Source organism: Dermochelys coriacea, chromosome 8, assembly GCF_009764565.3.
Source record: "Dermochelys coriacea isolate rDerCor1 chromosome 8, rDerCor1.pri.v4, whole genome shotgun sequence".
NCBI classification, from domain to species: domain Eukaryota; kingdom Metazoa; phylum Chordata; order Testudines; family Dermochelyidae; genus Dermochelys; species Dermochelys coriacea.
Genome location: NC_050075.1, coordinates 80,659,538 through 80,678,622, shown reverse-complemented (window position 1 = coordinate 80,678,622; position 19,085 = coordinate 80,659,538). Strand labels below are relative to the sequence as shown.

The 19,085-nt window shown below is 41.3% G+C and overlaps 1 long non-coding RNA gene across 1 annotated transcript in view; it reads right to left on the bottom strand.

Annotated features, from left to right (window-relative positions):
* LOC119860488 overlaps positions 1-10,984 on the bottom strand; it is a 39,891-nt gene extending 28,907 nt beyond the window's left edge. The window contains exons 1-2 of the long non-coding RNA XR_006273797.1: positions 10,921-10,984; positions 9,753-9,961 (exon numbers count right to left, since the gene is read on the bottom strand). This is a non-coding gene — a long non-coding RNA (uncharacterized LOC119860488). The remainder of the gene's footprint in view (positions 1-9,752; positions 9,962-10,920) is intronic.
* Positions 10,985-19,085: the final 8,101 nt, after the last annotated feature.

The following is a 19,085-nucleotide window of genomic DNA, read 5'->3' as shown; positions in this document are numbered from 1 at the left end:
ATTTTTGAAAGTTGGCCCTTTTGAAATCAAAAACCCTAGTTGCAGATTTATTTTTGTTAATCCTTCCGTTCAGTTTGAACTAAATTAGCTCATGATCACTTGAACCAAGATTGTTCCCTACAACCATTTCTTCTATGAGGTCCTTGCTACTCACCAAAATTAAATCTAAAATGGCATCCCCTCTAGTCGGCTCAGCAACTACTTGATGAAGGAATCCATCAGCTATCGCATCTAGGAAAATCTGAGATGTATTATTATTATTACTAGCAGTCGTCCGCCAGTCTATATCTGGGAAGTTAAAAGTCTCCCATGATCACGCAGTTTCCATTAGTATTTACTTCATTAAAAACATTAAAGAGGGCTCTATCCATATCCAAATTAGATCCGGCGGTCTATAGCACACCCCAAGCACTATCCCAGGAGAGGCTCTAGTAGTTTTCTTCCCCAATGTAATTTTTGCCCAGACAGACTCTGTCTCATCCATTCCATCGCTTCTTATTTCTTTACATTCTACCTCATCACAATGCTACTCCACCACCTTTACCTTTATTTCTGTCTTTCCTAAATAGCACATACCCTTCAATACCTGTAGTCCAATCATAACTACTATTCCACCATGTTTCTGTTATCCCTAGAATATCTGGTTTCATTTCTTGCACCAGTAGCTCTAGTTCCTCCATTTTGTTACCTAGGCTCCTCGCATTGGTGTACAAACATCTTAATTTTTGCTGTTTGGCCCCGCTCACATTTTGTACCCTATTAGCATGATCATTCTACAGCCAGTATAACCTATTAGACTGGTATCCACACTGCCCTTCCTCCTTATATACATTCTCCTACCCACGGCTGTGTTCTTTCTTACTTAGTTATCTTCCCTCTCAATGCTAAAATCCAGCGTGGGAAGATTACCTGGACATCTCCCAATCATCTCCCCCAAATTCCTAGTTTAAAGCTCTCTTTATCAGTTGTGCCAGCCTCCATCCCAGAAGTCTATTTCCTTCCCTACTCAGATGAAGTCCATCCCGAGAGAACTGTCCTCTGCCCATGAATGCCTTCCAGGGGCCATACATCCCAAAGCCCTCCTTATATCACCACTGCCTAAGTCATCTGTTGATAATCATAATCTTGTCACACCTTTGTTGCCCTTCTCTAGGAAGAGGCAGAATCCCACTAAAGATCACCTGAGCCTTGATTTCCTTAAGCGTCTTCCCCAGCCTAGCATAGTCTCCCTTAATACTTTCAAGCGAGAATCTAGCTGTATCATTTGTTCCCACATGAAGGATAATTAGGGGATTCTTTCCTGCTCCCTTTAGGATCTTTTTCAACCTCAGCACTACATCCCGTATCTTAGCACCTGGAAGACAGCACACCCTTCTATTCTCTGGATCAGCTCTGGTTAAAGGCCTGTCTATTCTTCTCAATAAAGAGTCCCCTATCACATAGACCTGCCTTTTCCTGGTGACAGTGCTATTCTCCATTCTCTCCCCTGTTCCCTCTGGCTGCAAGTTCTTTCCATTCCTATTCTCCCTTGTAATCCTCTTCAACCCATCCTATATCCTCCTGGGGCTCATATTTGGTGTAGTCTCCATTGACTCTTCCCCTTTTCCTATAGGACTAGCCGCTCTTCTCTTCTTCCTTGCCCTTCCACCTACAGTGACTACCTGCTAAGCCCCTTCTTCATTTTCCAACTCTGCAAACCTGTTCTTGAGCTGTATTTTTCCTTCACTAGCCCGTCTTTTCCTCTGCCTGGTTCTTTTAGTCACATGCTTCCACTGACCACTTTCCTCACCCAGTCTCCCCTCAGAATTCCCCAGCCCTGCTTCCATCTGCAAGTCTGAGCTTTTCCCTTCAGATACCTCATGTCTTTGCTCCATCATCTGCTCAAACTCCTTTCTAAACTCATCCAGACTTTCCACCTGCATCTCCAAACCTCGGATCTTTTCCTCCATCAGCTCTATCAGACGGTATTTCACGTAGACAAAACTCTTAGCAGGTACCACCTCCAGGATCATGTAATACCGCAGCTTCCACATCCAGTCATCTTCATTGTGTCTTCCACTACATGAGTCACTCCCACTGCTGCCTCTGTATCTGCCATAGCCTTCCCACCTAAATCCTGTTAATCTGGGAAACACAAACCACACCAAATCACCAACACCCACAGCAAAAACAAACCCCAAACAAGCACCACAATACAGAACTCCCACTGAAACTCCCCTGTTTACAGCTCTGTTTGCTAGCTCCTTGGGCCCTTTCTTTTCCTCTCTTCCACACTAACATTCTTAGAGTCTGACTGGGTCTCAGTCTGTCACTCCTGTTTGATTCTTTTACCCCACAAGCGCTCTTTTGTAACTTCCAGCTTTTTCCTCTAGCCTTGTTCTGTCACTTCTCTTCCATGAGTATTTTAGCCTCATGGGACTTTTTTCATTTCCCTCTCTGCTCCTGTCTTTAGCTTTTCTGAGGCTCTTTCACCTCAACTCCCTTTACAACTTCCTTCCTAATTAGTTTATACACTACAAAACACAAGCAACATCTGAAATTCCCAACTAAACTGTTCTTAACCTTAATGCAACATGGCAGACTGACCATGGGGAAAAATCATGCAGTTTTCCTAAAATCTATGCTCACATGGCTTCATTTTCCAACTTAAGGGTCGCACAATGTTGGCACCTAAGCTGAGTTTTGTGAAACAAAATTTTCACTTAAGAAGTGTGAAATGGCATAAATGTTGGGAGAGAGGATAGTATTCCTATTTGAAATACAGACTGTAAAAATATTTAGGTACAAACTAGGAAAAGGTTGTGGTAATCATCCAATACACACCTGTGGGTAGTAATCTTTCTCCCAGCTGTGCATGTTCATCAGTTAGTATACTTTTTTCCTTCACAAGTATATAAACAGATTTATGATGTACTTTTCTGTGTGGTACAACATTTGATTTGTGGATTTGTATGGCACTCAAAGAGCTGTTAGAAACTCATTCACATAAACATAACCCATGTGTGTTTTTGTTTTGTACACCCTATTTTAATCTTTTTAACTGCTTGTAGTTGAGCTGAAAAATTCCTGCTCATATTTTTTGTGAAAACAACAGTCAAAGCCAGGGTCAGGATTTATAGCGCTTTCTTTTCAGCAATAGCACTGATGATAGCAAGACCTGTGTGCTCAGTGTGCTTCTTGCCAAGACAAAATCCATTAATTACCACTTAGTGTTCATTTTTGTCAGATGTCAACCAGCCCAAAATTATTTGCTATAGTATATTTCTTTGTTTTCCCTTTAAAACTGTATTCCTTTGAAAGTGTTGACATAGTCTCACTCTTTAAATTTAGAAGTTGTGAATTTAAATTTAGAAGTGCTGGGTCATCCTTCAGGATAGGTTGTAGATCCTTGATGATGTGTTGGAGAGGTTTTAGTTGGGGGCTGAAGGTGATGGCTAGTGGCGTTCTGTTATTTTCTTTGTTGGGCCTGTCCTGTAGTAGGTGACTTCTGGGTACCTTCAGCCCCCAACTAAAACCTCTCCAACGCATCATCAAGGATCTACAACCTATCCTGAAGGACGACCCATCACTCTCACAGATCTTGGGAGACAGGCCAGTCCTTCCTTACAGACAGCCCGCCAACCTGAAGCAAATACTCACCAGCAACCACACACCACACAACAGAACCACTAACCCAGGAACCTATCCTTGCAACAAAGCCCGTTGCCAACTCTGTCCACATATCTATTCAGGGGACACCATCATAGGGCCTAATCACATCAGCCACACTATCAGAGGCTCGTTCACCTGCGCATCCACCAATGTGATATATGCCATCATGTGCCAGCAATGCCCCTCTGCCATGTACATTGGCCAAACTGGACAGTCTCTACGTAAAAGAATGAATGGACACAAATCAGACGTCAAGAATTATAACATTCAAAAACCAGTTGGAGAACACTTCAATCTCTCTGGTCACTCGATTACAGACCTGAGGGTGGCTATCCTTCAACAAAAAAGCTTCAAAAACAGACTCCAACGAGAGACTGCTGAATTGGAATTAATTTGCAAACTGGATACAATTAACTTAGGCTTGAATAGAGACTGGGAATGGATGAGTCATTACACAAAGTAAAACTTTCCCCATGTTATTTCTCCCCCCCACCCCACCCCCCACTGTTCCTCAGATATTCTTGCTAACTGCTGGAAATAGCCTACCTTGCTTGTCACCATGAAAGGTTTTCCTCCTTTCCCCCCCCCCTGCTGCTGGTGATGGCTCATCTTAAGTGATCACTCCTTACAGTGTGTATGATAAACCCATTGTTTCATGTTCTCTGTGTGTGTGTATACAAATCTCCCCTCTGTATTTTCCACCAAATGCATCCGATGAAGTGAGCTGTAGCTCACGAAAGCTTATGCTCAAATAAATTTGTTAGTCTCTAAGGTGCCACAAGTACTCCTTTTCTTTTTATGAAGGTTAGTTTATGAATCCCCAGAATAAATGATTCTGATAAGCTTCTTTAACATTTATTGCTATTTCAGGTTGCTGCTATATATAAGACATCCTAGTTTGTTATTCTGTCTTTTTATCTCTTATATGAATGAATTACAGAGTTCTGTTTCTTATCACAGAAAACATTCTACTGATCTGGGGAACACAAAATATTTTTTATCAGTCCATAAATTATTCCAAAAACACCTCTTTGAACTGGTGAGACAATGGGTTTTATTTGTTTTGCCTGTCTGATGGTATGTGTCTAAAATGATCACATATGGTCTATCAAATTTTAGTCTGGTCATCAGGCTTTTATAAAACACTAGTTGTAAAGACACTGATACACACACCTTTTCAGCTTATTGACCAATGCATGTGAATGATGAAATTATCTGGCTGTTCTCCTATGGTGTTTTCTTACTGTTTATTTGCAGAGAAGTGATTTCATGGTAGAAGGTTGGAAAATGACCTCTTGTAATGATGGAATTTGCATAAATAAATGCCGATAGCACAAAAAGGATAACGTGCTGTGGGTATCATCACAATAAGTTGTCTCCTACTGACACAGAGTCTAACTTGGAAGTGCACAATTATGCAAATCAGATTAATGCCAGTTCCTCATTACTGTCATGGTGGTGGAGGTAAAAATATATCCTCCATAGACAGCTTGATGCTGGGCCACAAGCCAAAATGTTTGGTTTTGCTGACATAGTAACTGAGTCAACAAAAATAGGAAATAATAGTAATACATCAGAGGAATCCATATCAGGGCAGGCCTGAAACCTAATGGACCGTGAATCTTACGTCTGCACAGAGGCCTTTCACTGCTATTGACCCATAATATGTCTGCTTCCACTTCTGTTGAATCTTTCAAAACAGATTACGGAAGCAATTTTCTGGAGCTGAAATGTCTGCAAAAACAGTCTATTAGCTTTTCTTATAACAGATGAGATGACATTTATAAATACTTAAATAATGTCATATATCCCACGTTTAAAAACTAACCAGAATAATTCACAGACTGCTTGTGGTTGCTTGATCTAATGTTTATGTGCAGACTCATTATGCTACCATTGAGGTTTTCAAACAATGGCACTTCCCTTTTGCCATCTAAAAAACAAACAAAAAAAATAGAGATAAGGTGGTTTGTTTTTTGTTTTTTTGTTTTTTAAATGAAATTGCCATTAATAGAAAAAAGACTGAATATAGGAAAGCTGTTGATGGCTTTACTTGCAGCACTGCTAAGCTTTGGAACAAGACAGACATTGATGCATTGAAGAATATTTGTGTGTACTATCATATGAATTTCTCACTCTACTAATATTTACCACCTCCTATTGTCTCTGTTGTGTCCTCCGATATGCTGAAGCACATTTCCAGGTATACTGTAAAAAACAGCTTCAGCATATGCTGAAGCTAGCTGATTTAAGTGAAATTTAGTAGTTTGGGGTTAGGATTGAACCCGTAGTTTGAAATTACTGAATGCCAACTTTCAAGGCTATAAGATGCATGTGTAGTGCCAGTGCCAGAATTTGGCCCTCAGACTTACATTTTCTGCACCAGAACTCACTTCAGAATACTGGCCTTGTTTTCAAAGGGACAGGCTATATGGGAGGGCCTTGAATTTGCAACAATGACTGGAAATGTTCAAACATAACAATATCAGTACCAAACAGTGCCTCGACAGCTGAAAATGCCGCATTTTACCAGCACAGGTTGCAGGAGCTAAGAGTGTCCTGGAAAAGTCTCAGCAAATTGAGCTGAATGCAATAAAATGGGGGTAGTTTAATTAAAAACTAACCAGAAAACTTTTCAGGACAATTTTTTCTTTTGAATTTCAGGCCACAGAAAGATCTACCAGAGTAGAACTGCTTTGTAACAGTCTTCTTCTCTCTTTCTCCTTATTTCACCTTCTCCAACTTTCTTCACTCCCTACATCACTGGTATAGACCATCCTCTTGTAATTTATCTACTGTGTCATCTAAATCCATTTTAGCGCAGGTCTAGAGGACATGGCCGTTAAAACACACTGCTTGAAATTTGTCTACACTAGCACTCCCACCACTGTTACCACTATTGGAGTTGAACTGGTGTTAGTAATAGTGGGAAATTTTAGGGGAAAAGGCAAGTACAGACAAGGCTTAAGTCTTCACACCATGATTCCAGGACCTCTCTGCTTCCAGTGCACTGATCAGAAAAGCAATAAATCACTAAAAACAAACGCGTAGGTCCCCATACTGAAGGGAAGAATGGGGCAATGCCTGTGATGGAATTTGGTATCTCTCTGGAAGCTGCTTAATTTTCCCTCTTAAAAGATGACAACTCACCCCTGCGACTTTTAAAAATACCTCATAAGAGCCAAATTGCTTTGCCTTGGGATTAGACCAGATTGCACTTGGATAGTGGGTATATGTAAAACCATTTGTATGAAAGGAGGTCACTTTAGAACACCTAACATCATCTACATCTCCCCTATAGGATAGGATCCAGAGTGACCTAGACAAATTGAGGATTGGGCCAAAATGAATCTGATGAGGTTCAACAAGGACAAGTGCAGAGTCCTGCACTCAGGGCGGAAGAATCCCATGAACTGTTACAGGTTGGGAACTGACTAGCGAAGCGTCAATTCTGCAGAAAAGGACCTGGGGATTACAGTGGATGAGAAGCTCGATATGAGTCAACACTGTGCCCTTGTTACCAAGAAGGCTAAAGGCATATTGGGTTGCATTAGTAGGAGCATTGCTAGCAGATTGAGGGACATGATTATTCCCCTCTATTCAGCACTGGTGAGGCCACATCTGGAGTATTGCATCCAGTTTTGGGGCCCCCACTACAGAAAGGATGTGGACAAATTGAAGAGAGTCCAGCGGAGGGCAACAGAAATGATTAGGGGTCTGGGGCACATGACTTAAGAGGAGAGGCTTAGGGAACTGGGCTTAGTCAGTCTGAAGAAGAGAAGAATGGGGGGGTGGATTTGATAGCACCCTTCAACTACCTGAAGGGAAGTTCCCAAAGATGATGGAGCTAGCCTGTTGTCAGTGGTGGCAGATGACAGAACTAGGACCAGTGGTCTCAAGTTGAATTGGGAGAGGTCTAGGTTGGATATTAGGAAAAAAACTATTTCACTAGGAGGGTGGTGAAGCACTGGAATTGGTTACCTAGGGAGGTGGTGGAATCTCCTTCCTTAGAGGTTTTTAAGGTCAGGCTTGACAAAGCCCTGGCTGGGAAAATTTAGTTGGGAATTAGGTCCCGCTTTGAGCGGGGGGTTGGACTAGATCATCTCCTAAGGTCTACTCCAATCCTAACCTACCCCACTCTTCAAATCAGATAAGTGCTATAGTATCTAGCAATAAACTCAGTATATTTTTTCCCACATTAAAGTATCAATACTTCCAGAAATTATTTCAGCATATGTATGTTTGTCCAGTGCTCTTGCCTCTTTTCTCATAACCATAAACAAAAGAAACATTTTTATCTAAAAGAGAAAACAAATGAATAGATTCTCCAGACCCTCATCCCCCACTCTGCTGCAGGTTCACATATGAAACATGGGATTCATCACAGACTAAGGAGGAACACTATGGGGAAATATTGGCAGAAAATCCAGGCATAATTGGAGGCTATTTTTAAAGATCAGGATCAATATTCTGTTTATTAGTCCAACAGTTTCATTAACGTTTGTCCTCTTTTCTATTAAGACTAGGATATGTCTCTATGAGTGCATCTACACTACAGCTGGGGAGGTGCTTCCCAATGAGAGTAGACAGACAAGCACTAGTTCTGCTTGAGTTAGCATGCTAAAAATAGCCATGTAGCTGCAGCTAGAACAGGCAGCAGCTTCAGTTAACCTCCTAAGTACATATCCGGAAGTGCATGTGGATTAGTATTAAAGCAACATTGTACTATCCCCAGATACACTGCTATTTTTAGGGTTCTAGCTTCGTCACAGCTAGATTGTCCGTCTACTTGCCCTGGGAAGCATCCTTTCAAGTGCAGTGTAGATGTAACCCTATGTTATTTAATCTTTGCGTTTGGGAACCACTTCGTCTAGTTATAAGGTTGGATTTGGACCAGGCAACAGCTAAAGGCATTCATACTACAGAAACTTACTACCTATCCTCAAGCAGCTAGTGTTTACAAGCAGATTGGAGTCCTTGAGTTTTTCACTCAACCCAAGCCTAGCTCTTTATTTCAACACCACCTGCTTAAATGTTGCAAAAATGTCATGCTGACTTTGAACCTCCATTTATTTTATAGCATATTGCACTTGCTTCTGATTAGGAAACATAGCATGCCAGCACACTTCTTTACTATTTCCATCTAATAGCCAATGTGTTCTCTTCTCTTCTTTCAGAATTGGAGACTATTTTCAAATCTCTTGCCCCCTGGGGAAAACATTCATTCCAAAATTTGTGGAAAGATCAGGAGAATCTCAAAATTAAGAAAGATGTTTAGACACATCACTGGTTCAGAACAAAGCTAGAAGAGAACTCTCAGGATATAACACAGATCAGTAGTGTGTGCAGTTTCTGTCAGAAGGTACATCCTTTTTGTCTTGAGAAATGCTTTCTGAGGCTTCAGACTTATGGACTTGTAGTGTTAACTGACTTTTATCTTACTTCTGTCATATTGATCTATCAGTGAATCTATAGAAGATGGAAGTCTGAAATAGTAAAAAGTAATAACCACTGAGATGAACAGCCAGAGCAAAAAATGTAGTTTCATTGGAACACTTAGTGCAAAAAAAATTGTAGATTCATGTCAGGAGGGCATAAGTATCCCCTTCAAAGATGACTGTTACAAACACCTAGTGCACAGATGACCTGCCTTCAGAATATGATATGTTTCTATATTGATTTTTAGAGCTTCAAAACAATAGGAAATAGCCAAGTGAAAGTTTCTTTGCAGAGCACTAAAGTAATTTACCTTCTTTTTATTTCAGCTCTGTATTTTATGTTATGTTTCAAAGTACAAGTGCTTATTTAAAAAAATCATTTCTGATTTAGGAAGAAAGCAGAGAGCTGAAGATCTTAGGAGTGCAGAGCAAGAAATGAGCCACAAAATGAAACAAAACACAAAAACTGAATTAGGATTTAGTGGTATGTCATTACACAGTGAAGTTTGTCTTTTAAACTCAGGACCATTGATGCTCTGGAAGTTTACATTATAAATCCAATGGCAACACAGGAAAGAAAATGAACGCATTGGGAAGTTCCAGTGCTTCTAAAGTTGATGATGTTTGTGTTCCCTTAGTTACGGTGAAACCTCTAAAACTTACCTAAAATAGCTTTTCTATTCATAACAATGTCATCATTTTAAGGTCAGCCATCTCAGGAATTTCCAGGGATATGATGAAGCGCTGGACCAGCTGGGAAATTAGGATTATCCTCTTTCCAACGGAGTGCTATAGAATAGGCCCTCTAGGAAATGTAGAGATGCAGCATTTCCTGTACAATCTTCATGCAGTCTTTGAGTTTCTACCTGCTGCTGCAGAAACAAAGATGACAAGCACAGGCAGTTGCAAGCTATAGCTTCACACAGTAGTAGGAAGTTAGTTACCTCATTTATGAACATAGTTGCTGTTCATAATAAAGATACTACATGATACCAGGAGAGGAAGGCACAGCATGCTAGAAGAACCAGTGAGAGTCTAACATTGAAACAGCTACTATACAGCCTGTGAAACTGCATGTAATTCTCCCACCAGCCCTTAGAATCAGAAGAAATGCTGAATATGCCTCGAAAAGGTTCAAACAGCAATTTGGGCTGTATATGAAAGCCACAGGGACAAATAAAATGGAGGATGAGCAAAAGATTGCTCCGCTCTTAACAGTGGCAGACAATGAAGTATACAATGCATTTTATACAGACTGGGGTGGGGAAAAGAGGAAAGCTTTGCAGAAATAATGAAAAATGTTTGAGAATTCTTGTCTCTTTAGAAATGATACTTATGAGAGATATATATGGTCAAGATGAGAACACAAAATGAAGGGGAAACAATAGAGGAGCTTCTCACAGACTTACAATTAAAAAGTCAGTCCTGTGAACGTGCAATATTAAAAAAGACTCGCTCATCAAAGACCAGACTGACTGGAGTGTAACAATAAATAAATCCATGAATGGTTACTTAGGGAGATGGATCTGACACTGAGAAAGGGTGATATGTACATGCCAAACAGCAGAACAAACAGAAGCACAAACCAAAATCCAACAGAAAGGCTCAGATCACATGACTTTGCATACTGCAGCTAAAACAACAAGGGAAAAGTTCACAGAACTTAAACTGGCCAAGGACAAAAACATGGAAAGCAGAAAAAAATGCCAGAGATGTGGCAAAGAGCATAAGTATAGGAAATGTCCAGAATTCAAACAAATAATAAATAAAAAGTAAAAATACACCCACCATTATATTAAGATGCTCAGACAAAGCAGGAAAATACATGTACCTGGTGCAGCAATGGATTCCTCAAGTGAAGTGGAAGAACTGTTCTCAAGCACAGCTGGAGGATGCTGGAAATTTGAAAGATGGGCTAATTAAAAATGTGCACAAATGTGACACACAGGATGAACACTAGGGTACAATGCAATTACAGAAACTGAAATGGAGATGTGAGGAGCATAAGAAAAAGTGGAAGAGTCAAAAGATTATACTAGAGGAACAATTTCAGGGCTGGGAGAGAGTCAATGGATTAGACTGTGGAGTACATATAGTGAAGAATTTGCTCAGAAATGCCATGCATATAAGGGAAGATTCACAGTTAGCACTACTGTACTATAAAGCTACATCACTGCAATGGAAAAAAGTCACCCACTGCATTCCGCTACAACAGATGTATAAATACTTGATCATCAGAAACGAGTCAAAAAACAATGGATGACCAAACAGCCTGTGAGAATGAGGAAAAGATTGGGAAAGTACAATCAGATAAATCTTTACAATAAAGGAGCAAGATCTCTTCTGTAGTTAGAAAACAAAGGCCTGGCAAGACGCATTGGCCAGTCAAAGCTACAGAGATCAAAGAGTTGCCGCCTCACTCATGCTCCATGATCACAGATGAAAGCAAAATCTTATGAGGGAATTGTAAGCATCTGCTCAAGACACCTGACAATTTGGCCAATTGAAATGAGAACAGACATACAGGCTAAAAACAATTCACAAAATAACCGTAATTGGCCACAAGACTGAATAGTCTGTAATAGACAAGGATTTGACTAAAGAGGGTTTGCAACACAGATTGAGAAGATGGCTGAAATGCCCTAAGAGAGAGTGATCAAGTATCTTAGGGCTGTGTTTCGGCAACCTGAAGAGTTAAATTAGTTATTGTATGTGTAATAGTTTCATACTTTAAACTTAATAGTGTTTTAGTTCAGTCAGTAATTTAGAAAAGGATCTAAAAGAGGGAAGATATGCTACAGAGTAAGTCCTCCAGGAAGTGTATCATAGAATATTAAGGTTGGAAGGGACCTCAGGAGATCATCTAGTCCCACCCAGTGCTCAAAGCGGGACCTAATTCCCAACTAAATTATCCCAGCCAGGGCTTTGTCAAGCCTGACCTTAAAAACCTCTAAGGAGATTCCACTACCTCCCTAGGTACCCCATTCCAGTGCTTCACTGCTCTCCTAGTGAACATTTTTTTCCTAATATCTAACCTAAGCCTCCCCCACTGCAACTTGAGACCATTATTCCTTGTTCTGTCATCTGCTACCACTGAGAACAGTCTAGATCCATCCTCTTTGGAACCCCCTTTCAGGTAGTTGAAAGCAATTATCAAATCCCCCCATTCTTCTCTTCTTCAGACTAAATAATCCCAGTTCCCTCAGCCTCTCCTCATAAGTCATGTGCTCCAGCCCCCTAATCATTTTTGTTGCCCTCCACTGGACACTTTCCAATTTTTCCACATCCTTCTTGTAGTGTGGTGCCCAAAACTGGACACAGTACTCCAGATGAGGCCTTAATGTCGAATAGAGAGGAATGAACATGTCCCTTGATCTGCTGGCAAAGCTCCTACTTATACAGCCCAAAATGCCGTTATCCTTCTTGGCAATAAGGCACACTGTTGACTCATATCCAGCTTCTCATCCACCATAACCCCTAGGTCTTTTTCTGCAGAACTGCTGCCTAGCCACTCGGTCCCTAGTCTGTGGCAGTGCACGGAATTCTTCTGTCCTAAGTGCAGGACTGTGCACTTGTCCTTGTTGAACCTCATCAGATTTCTTTTGGCCCAATCCTCTAATTTGTCTAGGTCCCTCTGTATCCTAACCCTACCCTCCAGCGTATCTACCACTGCTCTCAGTTTAGTGTCATCTGCTAACTTACTGAGGGTGCAATCCATGCCATCCTCCAGATCATTAATGAAAATATTGAACAAAATCAGCCCCAGGACCGACCCTTAGGGCACTCCACTTGATACTGGCTGCCAACTAGTAATGGAGCCATTGATCACTACCCATTGAGCCAGACAATCTAGCCAGCTTTCTATCCACCTTATAGTCCATTCATCCAGCCCATACTACTTTAACTTGTTGGCAAGAGCACTGTGGGAGACCATATCAAAACCTTTGCTAAAGTCAAGGAATAATTCATCCACTGCTTTCCCCTCATCCACAGAGCCAGTTATCTCATCTTAGAAGGTAATTAGATCAGTCAGGCATGACTTGCCCTTGATGAATCCATGCTGACTATTCCTGATCACTTTCCTCTTCTCTAAGTGCTTCAGAATTGATTCCTTGAGAACCTGCTCCATGATTTTTCCAGGCTGTGAGGCTGACTGGCATGTAGTTCCCTGGATCCTCCTCCTTCCCTTTTTTAAAAGATGGGCATTACATTAGCCTTTTTCCAGTCATCAAGGATCTTGCCGATTGCCATGAGTTTTCAAAGATAATAGCCAATGGCCCTGAAATCACATCCGCCAACTCCTTTAACATCCTCGGATGCAACGCATCCGGTCTCATGGACTTGTGCTTGTCCCGCTTTTCTATATAGTCCTGAACCACTTCTTTCTCCACAGAGGGCTGGTCACCTCCTCCCCATACCGTGCTGCCTAATTCAGTAGTCCGGGAGCTGACCTTGTTCGTGAAGACAGAGGCGAAAAAAAAAGCATTGAGTACATTAGCTTTTTCTACATCCTCTGTCACTAGGTTGCCTCCCCCATTCAGTAAGGGGCCCCCCCACTTTCCCTGACCTTCTTATTGTTGCTAATTTACCTGTAGAAACTCTTCTTGTTACTCTTAACATCCCTTGCTACCTGCAACTCCAAGTGTGATTTGGCCTTCCTGATTTCACTCCTGCATGCATGAGCAATATTTTTATACTCCTCCCTGGTCATTTGTCCAATCTTCCACTTCTTGTAAGCCTCTTTTTTGTGTTTAAAAATCAGCAAAGATTTCACTGTTAAGCCAAGCTGGTTGCCTACCATATTTACTATTCTTTCTACACATCGGGATGGTTTGTTCCTGCAACCTCAATAAGGATTCTTTAAAATACAGCCAGCTCTCCCGGACTCCTTCCCCCCTCATGTTATTCTCCCATGTAGAGATGGCTGCACTTTGTGTACACCCTAGATGCAGTCTTTGCTTTCTTGGGACACATTTCTTAGAGAGGCAGAAACAAAGAAGCCCAAGATAGGGTAGTCATAGGCTGCACAGAGTAGTAGAAAGTGTTACCTCATTTCTGTACATAGTTTCTGTTCATAATAAAAGGTTTATCTTGACACCACTCTGCTTGTCAGTAAGATACTACAAATGGTAATAAGCTCTGAATCTCAGGGTCAGATTATGCCAACCAGAAGCCCTAGGGACACAATGATGACTGGGCCCCCCATGACTCTGTGCTCATGGTCCCACCCCTAAACCATGGCCCTGTCCCCCATTTAGGAGTCAGAGTTTAGGTCAGAAGGGATCACCAGATCATTTAGTCTGACCTCCTGAGATCATGTGCCACAACACCATCTAGCCAGCCCCATACCAAGCACAACAGCCAGAATTCTTCTCTTCCTCTTCAACGCTTAGCCAGATAGTCAGCCATAGCGATCATTCGCCATTTGGTCCACTTCTGCACAACCGTGAAGACTTGACGGCCTGAGAGTCCAACATGGGAACAGACTTGATGAACCCATGTAATAAGGGGTCTGCCTCTGGGCTGCCTCCACCCTTCGGTTGGTGGAATTTTATCCCAGATGTTACAAGCAACCTGGAGAATGGTGCTTGCTGGATTGTCTTGTGGCATCCTTGTGACATGTCCAAAAACCATAAGGAGTTGCCTGCAGATAATGGCCCCAGTAGTCTGTAGAGCCGAATGACCACAGACATCTGCATTACAGATGAAGTCATTCCACTTTATGCCCAATAAACGACATTGACATGTTGTGTGGAAAACCTTCAGCTTTGTCTAGTCTATGCAGCGTAGTGTCCCTGTTTCACAGCCATACAACAGTATGGGAAGGATACAGCTCGAATAAATCCTGAACTTGGTTGTCATACTAAGAGTATGTTGATTCCATATCCATTGTAAATGGCCCCTGGCAGATGCTGCAATGCCAATTTGATGGAGAACCTGGAGGAGCTGGTAAGTATAGAACCCAGATAGCAAATGCTGGAAACTGATTCAGCGGTTTCATTTTTAAAAGAGATTGGAGTCATAGGTGAACCTGGTCCTAGATTTTGCAGTTTTGTTTCATGGTGAAAGACATGGAGACCAAACTTAGCTGACACCAAGCACAGCAACCAGAATTAGCTCACAGAATTACAGCCCTCAGGAAACTCCACTAGCATGTGCCACAGGCAGAGAACAGGAGGGACAGAGCTATGTCAACATCCAAGGCCCCTGCAATGGCAGGGAACTGATTTAGTGAAATATACCCAAGTGATCCTGGCAAGTGATCCATGCCCCATGCTGCAGAAGAATGTGAAAATTACAAGGTCCCTGCCAATCTCATCTGGGAGAGAATTTCTTCCCAACCTCAAATATGGCAATCAATTAAACCCTGAGCATGTCAGACACCAACCAATTATCAACCCCAAGAAAGAATTCTCGGTACTGTCTCAGAACACCAGCCCACCCTGTCCAATGTTCTGTCTCCAGCTATGGCCCTCTCTAATGCTTCAGAGGAAGCAGACAAATTTACTTTGGGGGGAAATTCCTTCTGGACCCTAAAGATGAAGCCCTGAAGCATGAGATTTTAGGAACATAATATATGAATCAGAAGGGATCCCCAGCGCTGCCAATCCCACCAGTTTGCCTTGTCTGCCTCTTCATCCCTCGGCAACCCCATTTTACAATCCCACTCAAGCTCTATTTTTAAGCTAGTTAGGTTGTTTGCCCCAACAACTCCAATTGGAAGACTGTTCCAGAACCTCACCCGCCCGATGGTTAGAGACCTTCTACTAAATTTCCAATGTAAATTTGTGGACAGCTTATACCCATTTGCTCTTGTGCCAGCATTTTCCTTTAGCTTACCTAGCTCTTCTCCCTCCTGGGTGGTTACCCCAAGACATATTTATAGAGCAATCATATTCTCCCTCAGCCATCTTTTTGCTAGTCTAAACAAGCAAAGCTCTTTTAGTATCCTCTCATGGGGAAGGGTCTTTTCTCCCTGATCATCCTAGTAGCCCTTTTATGCACCTGTTCCAATTTGAATTTATTTTTCTTCAACATGGGTAGGCTTGGCACAATTAGACTTATTTTTGATAACTGACAGATAATATTGATGTTTATTTTTAAGCACTTTTTCAATTTTTATCAATTTAAATTTTCACAGTTGCGGGAAACTGAGGGATCAGACAAGAATTATTTAATGACAGTAGATGTTGAGATTCAAAAAGTTTAAGATTTATGATCATTAAAACACAAATTGTCAAATCACACATCAAACCATACAAAGTAAATAGCCTTAAACTTGATAAGGTCTCAGGCATCATTTTTCTTATTTTGCCTATTTGCAAATTTGAATGATTATCAATATTTTGTCTGGGAGGCAGGGGGTTAAAATCTTACAACATTTGCCAACAAAAATCCTTCCAAACCTAAACATGGCTCACCACAATTGTACACAGTATTCCAAATGAGGTCTTACAAGTGCTTTGTACAATAGCATTAACATTTCTCTGTCTCTGGTAACACATCCTAGCATCACATTTGCCTTTTTCATAGCCGCATCACAATGGTGGCTCAATCATTCTGTGATCGACCAGCACACCTAGGTCTCTTTCCTCCTTTGTTACTTTCCACTGATTTATAGCAGAAATTCTTATTAGTCCCTACGTGCATGACCTTGCACTTCATATTATTAAACTTCATTCTATTTCTATTATTAGAGGCCTCGAGACCATTCAATCTTTCTGTTTATTATTCCAGTAGCAGGTGCATGGGGGCTCCTTCTCCCCAGAAGTGCCAGAGTCCCTCCTTCCCTTGGGAACAATAGAGCCCCCCCCTCTGGAAACAGGTGGGGGGAAGGTACAGAGGGGGGGCAATATATTCCCTAATTGCCAGGGTGTCCCTGCTTGGGTGAGTATGTATGCTGCACTTTTCGCCTTGCACAGAGTCTTCGGCTATGATGATAGCCTCACAGAGCAGGAGGTCATGGAATTAACATCCTGATGAAACTCAGTGTAATATACACTACTCAGAACTATTGAGGCAGAGTGAGGAGACAACTCTTTGCTGGTTACACTTGGTTCATGTTTTTAAGCTTTGCTTCACAATCATGAGGGTTTTTTGTTTTTGTTTTTTAAATTGAAAGCTAAAATTCAGATATCATACACTCCAAGAGCTGGGGCTCTAGGCATGGGCTCTCTGGCCCTGCTCTGGCTACAGGATATTAGACCCCACTTGGGCAGGGCTGACTACCACCCATTCCATCTGAGTAGTTTTAGAGTAGAAAAGTCACACTTTTGGAGAAAGAAGGAAAAAAAAATCTGTCACATTGATTTTTCTATTTAAATAGCAGCTGGTTGAAGGTGGTCAGAGGTTTGGACTGTTAGGATTAGTTCTGGATGAGATATTCAAAGATGCACAATATATTTTGAAGGGTTGTGTCCACCTGCATAGAAAAAACCACCACATATATACCAGGTAGATAACAATTTATAAAGATCCATACCTATTTTGAAAACTGTTGCAAAAAAATAAATAAATAAATAAATAAATAAAATTACTGGAGACTTGTGTCACATCTTGAAAGATCTGAAAGCAGCTTTGATGGTAATTTTCAATACTGCTTTTCCCCCTCTAGAAAAAGATCTTTTAAATTAAAAAGCAGAAATGTGCATAGGCCAGAGTATAGTGATTTCTCCAAGGTTGTATGGTGTACCCGAGGGCAGACTTGCTCCCACTCACATCTGATCCTGCAAAGGTGTGCACACATGTGAATAGTCCCATTGATTTCTCATGTGCGTTGACTGAAAGATTTACATATATAGAGTAAAACTGTTGGAAATCCAGGATGCATTAATGCGAGTGATAAAATGTTGCTAACATCCCTACCTCTCCCCCAGCATTCTTCTCCTCTGTGAAGGAAGCAGAGGACATAGGGGGTTTTCTTAACGAGAAAGACATATTTTGCATGTGAAGATAAGGACAAAGCTTTCTATCCCCTCTGACACCATGTCAGAGATCACATGCAAGCTTTACCTGAAGTGATTTCAAAGGAGAATTCAGAGCTGTCCCTTGAACCTGGAAGTATGACAAGTGCATTGCCTTGTGCCAATTAGAAGAGATATGTAATATTTTACAATGTATTTTTATTATACGTATTAGCGTTAACAGAGCTCCAGGGCTGGAATTGCTGCCCCTCCAATTAAATATTTCTTCACAGTTGAGGAATCCCTCAAGAAGCATCCAAGCTTATCTATCAACATTTACATTCACTTTCTATCAGCGTATTGCTGGGAGTGCTGGCTTCTAGACAGCAGTGCTGAGCAGAGCAACAGCAGAACTTTGTAAGATAATATATTACACCGCCCATCACCACCACCACTGCTGGGATTGCTCTGTGATGATGCATCAGGGTAATGAGGCTAGGTATCCAGGCAGAATCGTGTTTTTGAGCAACTTAGTTACATTATTTAAAAATGAAAAAAATTTAGTATGTTGGAGAAAAAAAAGAGAGACTAAGAACTACAGCGTCTGCTCAAAGCATTGAAGCTGCATATTTTTATCAAGTGTACTGCATCATTATCACAACAGTATCCTTGCTAGCCAACCATTGGGAACATTCAAATGATTGTTGTAATGAGGATAAAATAGACAGTGCTGCTGAAAACAGTTTTCTCAGGTTCATACCCCAAATTAGAAGCCTAACAAAGTGGGCGAAAAAGCGATCAAAAAGGAAAGTGCAATACCTAATATGCATCGATTCCTTAACTTCGCTTCAAATTTCACAAATTGATTTGGGACCATCTAAATGTAAATTTTCTCTCCATAACTGCTCAGCCTACTGTGCATGTTGCTGTGTAGTGGTGATATTGTAGATTAGCAGTGAGAAGTGCCTGAACCTCCACTGACCAATCCTTTTTGTGTCTTCCATTCTCATCTCTGAACTAGCTTCAATTCAACCACCTGAATTCTCTTCCCTGAAACATCCTATCATGCTTCAACAATTTTTTTTCCAAAAAA